Genomic DNA, 8,515 nt, shown 5'->3' on the forward strand with positions numbered 1-8,515 from the left:
AGAAAAACAATTATAATATGTTCTTTGTTTAACGTATTTTCTCGTTCCGGTACGCGCGAGACTTGCACAGTCTATTAAACTGGTAATCGCACTGATCAGTGGGTAATCGTGATCAAAAATATCTGTTGGGTACCAGGCAATGTGCTAACTTGACAACTGACTGTTCTGTGTGCGCGCACGTGTGTACGTGTGTTGTGTGATGTTCATGCAATATTAACTGTCAAAAAAGTGCTGTTGATGATCATCCCACGGTTACGTTACATGCACTGGCCCACTCTACTCTAGATCCCAGAGTAAGGACCCCATTGTCAAGAAAACATAAAATCAAACAACAGATATCCTTATCATGGGCTTATAAAACCTGGGAACTGAAATATAAACAAAAACATGCATGTATGCATCAATAATGAAAGCTGATTTTAAAAACGAAGACGTTTTAAATTTTCAGTCCTGATCAATACGACCTCATCAAGCACAACAGCGATCGCAAGTGAAAATGTCAGCTACTGGTCTACATCATATGTACGGCTTCCTTGTGTTGAAAAATAATCATGTTTATTATGCAAATGACGGGTATTGACCGAGCAAAGCATTCTGGGAAATATAAAAAATGGCACGGCAAAATCGTACACCTGGAAACGAGGTTGACAAGGTATTGACCCCCAAAAACAGTGGAAATGATAGACGCACATTAATTTGCAGTTGAGCGTTCCGATCCGCGGCTCTCTGCTGCAAGCAAGGGGTAAATAGCCATCAGTCAGAACAAATGCCCCGCATGTTGGGGCTGGGATAGCACAAGGTTTGTAACAAATGCCCCGCATGTCGAGGCCGGGATCGTGCGGGGTTTGTTATAAATGCCCCGCATGTCGGGGCCGGGATCGTGCGGGGTTTGTTATAAATGCCCCGCATGTCGGGGCCGGGATCGTGCGGGGTTTGTTATTACATGCCCCGCATGCCGGGGCCTGTGTATAGCCGTGGATGTACAAAAAACAAGTGCCCCGCCCAGCCGGGCCGTAGCAGGGCATGGCAGGGACTATCACGCCGAGCCATTTTTACATCCCCGGCCAAGTCGCCGCTAGTCCCGGGTCCCCCAGGGCCGGGACTACAATTGATACGTGCATTATGCCATTGATATTATCAGAGACAGCAGGAGGCAATTCATGTAGGCATGCAGCAGTGGTAGAAAATCAGAGCAATATCATATTGTTGGATTTCCTTGTACCATAAGGTTTATCGCGAATAGCAAAATATCAAGAGTTGAACACAAATAGGTATAGGCGTTGCGTGCGCGAGTCGTAGAAACTGCATAGAAACCGCCCCATATTCCTTCCCATTAAAAAGTTTTTTTGGGGGGGGGGTTGAACAAAGAATTGACTAGAGTGGGAATCGAACCAACGACCTCCGGATTAACGTGCCGGCGCTCTACCAACTGAGCTATCTATCTAGCCCTATTTTGGCGGTGTCCCTATTTTGTCAATATCTTTGTGCGGGGGTGGCGAAAAAATTGTTTTTGTGACATATTTGTGACTGAAGTGAACAATTTATAACTGAAGTTACATGTAATTCTTTTTAAAATGTGTTTGAAGAGACTAATAATGTGTACACATTTTGATCATTCCTGCTGCAGGTCACTGGAGAACACTTAGAGGTAAATGTTACCGGAGAGTGGCTCGGGTAAGTTGCCTTGTTCCTTTGTTGCGGTACATGTATCAACTAACTAAAAGAAGTCTGGATTTTCTGAGGTATGTTAAAAAAAAAAAATTGTGTACACATTTTGTGCTTTTAATTGATCTGACAGCAGGTTTGGACCATCAAGCAAGTTTTAAAACAGAAAATGTGTGACACCTTCAAAAGTCACTTTAGTAACTGGTTTTTAACTTTTATTCAACTGTGAGTGTCTTGCTCAAGGAAACCAGTGTTAAGACCAGAATTCAAACCCACATTCTGCTAGGTGGAAACTTGTCGTGGTTTGAACATTTTAATGCAAAAGCATGGTTGTTGACAAAGAAAAATTATTATGAAGGGCCAAATTTAGGGGGTAAGATCGTCCAAAAATGTGAAAAAAACGCCTTTTTGTTCCTCAATTTTTTTTTATGTTTTAAAACTTAATGAAAACGGAAAATTCAAGACAAAAATCAGACTTAGCCTGCCGTTGCAGGGGTGTTGGGACAGAATTTTCTTTTTTTATTATGTCTTTTATTATAAATCACTGTTATTTATTGTTTTGGGAGTCTGAGCGGGGGGGGGGGGGGGGGGGGGGCTGACCCCCTCTCTGCGCTGCAAACAAAATTCAGGCTCTGAAGGAAAGAGTCACTTGCATTCCTGCATACATGTTCTTTGTACTTGGACTTAATCTTGGATTTTTTTGAAGGTTTTTGTATCATTAATCCCCCTCTTCAAGAGGGCCTCTTGTCATGGTTGGCCAAACAAAGTTATTTCTGAAGGCCTTAGGTGCACTGACAAGATCTCCATCTTGTCTTGGTTGAACTTGTTGAACACTAGTTAAAGCATGGAGAAAGAAAACAGAAGGAGTCACAACGAAATGCACTTCAAAGGTTCAATGTCTTTTGCCGTGGTCGTAAAAACAGCAGGCGCTAATGAGACGGTAAACAACTACCAAGCCAGCGCTAATCCGATTATCGAGGTTGAACTCGATTGAAAATTGAAAAACAATAATAAAATTTAATATAGGCCTATGGGTTACATCAAACTTAATCATTTTTTTCAAGTTCTACGTATAAAGCCCTTTTGGCATGAAAAAAAAATTAATCCCTTGACCAACATTTAAATTTGTAAGAATATTTCAATGGTTCAGGACAGTTTGGATTTTACAATACACAAAACATTCAAATTTAGAAACACATTTTTGTTTTCCGTCAATTCATCCGTCAGTAGTCCATCATTAAAAACATGTTTGAATTTCTTAAAAAGGTGTAGATCCCTTTCAACTTTTAAAAACTTACGTGGAGTCTGTGAGTCTTGTTGTGGTAGTGGCTGTTCTCAAAGTTGTTTCGTGCAGTCTTCAACAGATGAGGCACATCACAGATAAAGTACAAATTCCTTGTTGGGTCCAACCTGTGAGGGGTGCAGTATGGGACGGATGTTGCTGTGCTTGCTATGGGGGAGTGCATTCTATAGAACTTTCTATTGGGTGATGCACCATCTGAAACAAGAGCACGAACTCTAAAGCCTGCTGTTTCCACAAACTCAATTGCCTCCCATATGCATGAGAACAAATCATTACTCGAAGCTCCAGTGGTAGGGTAATACCCAATGGGGGAATGGAGCGAGGTTACTGAATATACCCCTGATCATCAGTACAAGGACATGCGTCGCCACAGGAGGTTCTTCTTCACCCTTGCACCTCCTCTCGAAAGAACTGATTTCGTTGGCAAGGCTCCCCACATCTGTAAATCCGAAGATTTTCCCGGAGCGGACCGAGAAAAACAACCCAGATTTTACTTTCATTTCATCAAACAGCAATGATATGTCTTTCTTCAGCTCTTGACTCCCCCTCCTGATGAATACCAGTGTCAGTGACAATTCTGTTCAACATATCCAGACTAAAACCTGTTGGTAATTCTGCAAAGTGGCTGTATGGGGCAAGTGTGTTTGGATGGGGTAATTTTATGAAACCGGATTCTCTTAACAAGTTGTAGCATGATGAAGATCGACTATCGACTTTGTAAAGCAATGCACCACCGAATTATACACGGGTGCCATCTCATCGACTTGCCCTGTCGAATGGAAGATTTCTGTTGCTCCCATAACAACCGAGCTGCTGAACCCACAGGAAGCGCACTATTAATTTCTTCTGCACAGTCTTCTAAGGACTTGTTGAGGCTTGCAGACTGCTGGTGTGAGAGGATTGCACTTTCGCTTCTATATATCTCTTCAATCTTATTTTCTAAGTAACCACTTCTACGCTTTAGTCGTCTCCTATCTGCTTGAAGTTGGGTCATCTTGACATGAAGCTGCGAGTGGGAGAGGTAGCTATTTGGAGTGGTGGCTGGTGGATGAAAGGTCGTGTGAGGTGTTCTGGACCTCTCTTCGTGTCGACCAAGTCGCTGAAATCAGGATTTCCTGGACAAACGTCACAAGTTGAAAGAAGTTGAAACAATTCCTGGGCAGTTTGGATGGTTACAATAGAACTGAATTTACTAAACACTGCACTCGTTGGATCTACAGTAACACCACATACCACTAACTTCCATGAAAAATCTAAAAAAATTGTTAAGCAAAGCAAGATCTCCCCGGACCGACTCATTCTCATGACATTTACATGATCTTCACTGCACCATGTTAACAGACCGCTCTTCTTTGCCTCCTCCTCATATTTAGCCAAGTTTGGAACTTGTTCCAGCGTAGTAGTGCGCATGCGTTTTGTGTTCCTCCGTTCGTTTCACAGTTCTTTCCTCCAGTTATGTATGGTGGCTGTGAGCAGGCTAAGCGACAAAAGACATTGTACACAAGGGGATTATCTCGGTCGTAAAACAGGGAAGCACAGCGGGCGGGCGGCCGTAAGGTATTTCCTATGGGTCACTTCGAGGTGCTAATTGGTTATGAGATAAGAGGCTGGGTGATGTGAATCCTTCTATTTTCTTCCTCCATGGTTAAAGGAACACGTTGCCTTGGATTGGTCAAGTTAGTCTTTGAAAAGCGTTTGTAACCGTTTTTTTATAAAATGCATATGGGTAGGAAGATTTTGTACAAGTAGAATACAATGATCCACATAAACATGCCTCGAAATTGCGTGGTTTTCCTTTTACCTCGTCGACTAATACGTCGGCCATTTATGGGGGTCAAAACTTTGACTCCCATAAATGGCCGACCATGTTAGTTCGCACAGTAGAAGGAAAACCGCGCAATTTGGAGGCAAACTTGTGTGGATCATTGTATTCTACTTTTAAAACATCTTTCGAACCATATGCATTTTATAAAAAATGGTTACAAACGCTTTTGTTTTGACCAACTCGTCCGATCCAAGGCAACGTGTTCCTTTAAGATCGAACAAGCGAAGCAGGTCAACTTTTGCAGATAGTCAGCTTTGATGGTATCGAGCTTCTATTGCTTCCATTAGAACAATCTTTGTCCTGGATGTTTTAGTAGCAAAACGTTCGTCTTGTCTGATTTTTGCTGCCTTCACTAGTTGCCCACATTGTACGAGTCGCTCAATCTTTCTCTGACTTTTTCAGCTTCCGTAATCCAAGAAATGAAAAAAATATGGGCATTACCACAGGCTGGATGCATGGTCTATCTCCGAGAATCAAGTCCATCTTCTCTTGAAACGGCACTTCTATTCTGCCAGCACCACTCCTCATATTTGTGGCCCTGGCCTTCTTGTACGTGTAGCTTCCCTTCATGTTTTTGATTTTGTTGCGTACTTCTTTTACGTTACTGACATAGCCAACTTCCCCCCCCCCCCTGATTTTTTTATTTATTTTCCCAAACACTGCTGTGTTACGACTGTTACGGACAGTGCCTTCAAACTTGCTCAGAATCTCCTCACTTGACCAAATATCAAGCAATTGACTGAGAAAACCATTTACCATCCAAATGAATAAAAGCAAGAAAAATTTTGACTTGCAATGATTTACTAAAATTATCTATGTTTAGTGAAAAGTACGCTACAGCGTTTGGAAACGTTCCACATGGGATTAATGTTTATTGTCCCAAAGAGATATACTACTGAAATACTAAAGAGACTCTAATGCACAGTGTTTCACTACAGAAACAATTGATTAATATAGCGAACGATTTGTTTATCTTTATGCTGAGGATATGTTAAAAAAATCATCATAATTTTTGAAACAAGTTAATGCATTTCAATAGCATTCTCTATAGACCTCTATCATGGTGCAGCCAATATCGATATCATTGTAACTAACCCGAGGCTTGAAGAACAAAGAAGTCTGGTTCATATTTGCAAAATGATTATTAGCAATCTTTATCAATGGGGCTTAGCACATGCTTGGCCTTTTTGAAGAAATTGTAAAAGCAATTTACGTTTGAGTAAAGGCATCCATATCAAACTTATAATGCAAACATACTGTAATCAATGTCGTAATACGTTAGAGCTTGAAGTACAGTTTCACTGCTGTTTAGCATGGGGTTCTTATTTAGTGTACTAAAACGACTACCAAAGCACACTAGACAAGTTCAGGTAGATTCAGTATTTGATGATTTTATTGACGACTCACTCTCATAACCTAGTGACAACTTGTACCAAATTTAAAATACACACACTATTTCAATTCACAATTCACGATGATCAAATCATGTTACTGATTATTCTGCTGATCATTCTTGAAAAGAAAATACAGCTAGGCTGAAACGAATCGGGCTGAAACAAGCCATGTGCCAATATATCATTTTCTAATATGTTTTTAGTTTTTGTTTTAACCCTAGTTAGATTCCTACTCATACCTATCAGTAACAATTATTATTAATACAAAATTTTTAACATCGGCTTGGTAATTCAATTATCACCGTTTATGTATGCGCTTTATTATACATATACAGGGGGGGGGGGGAGAAGAAAAAAAAACAGACTTGAAAGCCAATAATTATTTACACTTTTTATTAAATTTACTATATATATTTTTTTTTGCAAATTACCATGGTAATTTTTAAAAGGCCATGACAAATATATTTAAGACAAGTGCTGACTATAGGCTGAGTCATACATTGTAGTCATTGCATATGTTTTTGACGTATTTTATTCTGCATTACAAGCACATACAAACAATACATTCACATAGAATTGGTACTAAAGACAAAAAAAAATAAATTGTGTACATGTAGGCAATCTATAGCATTAGCAACAATAGACATGCTAGTAGAAAATAGCAAAAGATGCAAGCCCCCTCAAAAAAAAGAGAAAAAGAAAATGAAAAAAAGAAAAACAAAGTTAAACAAAGTGTAGAAATATACATGTACAGCATTTTAAAACAGTATATTACTATACTGTATGGTATACATGTAGACTAAATAAATAAATTATAAATCATTTCTCCTTAAATGTGTCCACACACACCTTTCTTAAACAGATTCACTTTTCACAAATATAAATATAAATAATCAAAATAATTTGTTACGATGCTCAAACTTTCAACAGTCTAAGAATAAAACATATTCTTACCCTTTTTTCTAACAATTTAGTATTTTTGTAATTTCCCTAACCAGCAATTTAAAAACTAAATCTTTTAATTTGGAAATTAGTGTTTGTATTTTGTTTTGCAAACTTCCTCTAAAACCAAACAAAAAGCGTTTTACTTGTCATCATGTATATGTTGAGATATGAAAATGCGTTATTGCTATTTGAGAATCAGGAAAAGTTCCTCAGTCTCATTTGCCTATACATTTTCATGTGATTTTCGGGTCAAATTACATTAACACATAACCCAGTCAGTATGACACAGTTTGAATATAATACCCAGACATGGACCTTAGGCTATCCATAAAATATGTAATCACATACTTCTGTTATCTTTACTTAAAAGACACTGGACATGTTTGGTAATTGTCAAAGACTAGTACAGAATATTCTCACTTGGTGTATCCCAACAAGATCATGCAAAAAATAACAATAATTTGGGCTCAATTGGTTATCGAGTTGCAAGAAAATGTTACAAGAAAAAAACCCAGCCTTGTACAAATTTTGTGTGCTCTCAAAAACTAATAGTATTTTTAATATAGGGTTTCTAGGTCAATTTCGGAAAAAGAGTCAGCCAATTTAATTTTCAAAGCTGTCCGGTTTTTCAAAGTTGTCCAGAATTGACAGCCCAAAAATGAAATTGTGTGACTAAACACACACCTCAAAAAAACTCCTGCGAATTTGAATGCAGCTTCGATGAATTGTTGAATTGAATGAAAAGTTTGTTAAATGGAATGACGTAAAAGTGGATTTGACTAGTCTTATAAAGACTTATTTCGTGTGAAATAGCAAAGGCTGGTGGTTAAATTGGCTGCTCATTTTCAGAAATTGACAGAGAAACCTATATTTACTGAATGTATACAAAGCCTTTATTTTTCGGACTTCTCAGATCTCCTCAGCCTCCTACACCCTTCGTCAATGGTGACTCTGCGCTCCTTTTGCCAGAATGCAGCGAATTGTATAGGAGACCGAGCGGACGCCTTGGATGTTAACCGCCTGACGGTTTCTAGGCGGTTGGGGTCAAGTTGCTTCTTGCCTCGTACACCACGACAGTTAGACTCCCCCATCTCCCTCTCTGAAAAGAGAAGCCTTACAAGTGCCAAAGCAAAGTTTGGCTCGGAGCACGATCCTGCCTTCAATTGCATCACCTTTTGTGGAGTAAGATCAGGCAGGGTCGAGCTGGGAGATGAGGTTGTTGCTTGTGCTGGTGTACGTTGCGTTGATGGCGCCCTGGTCGGCGGCGGTGTGGGGGATCTTGGTGATGAGGACTGTGGAACGCGAATAAGGGACGTCAAAGGTAGTGGTGAACTGGTCACAACCGGTGACAGGCCTTTGGATCCAAGCTAGTTGATGAGTTTT

The 8,515-nt window shown here is 39.7% G+C and overlaps 1 pseudogene; it reads right to left on the bottom strand.

Annotated features, from left to right (window-relative positions):
- Positions 1–2,969: 2,969 nt before the first annotated feature.
- On the bottom strand, positions 2,970–3,962 carry LOC139950093 (uncharacterized; annotated as a pseudogene).
- Between the last annotated feature and the right edge of the window lie 4,553 nt (positions 3,963–8,515).

This window comes from Asterias amurensis, chromosome 17 (genome assembly GCF_032118995.1).
Source record: "Asterias amurensis chromosome 17, ASM3211899v1".
In the NCBI taxonomy this organism is placed as follows: Eukaryota; Metazoa; Echinodermata; class Asteroidea; order Forcipulatida; family Asteriidae; genus Asterias; species Asterias amurensis.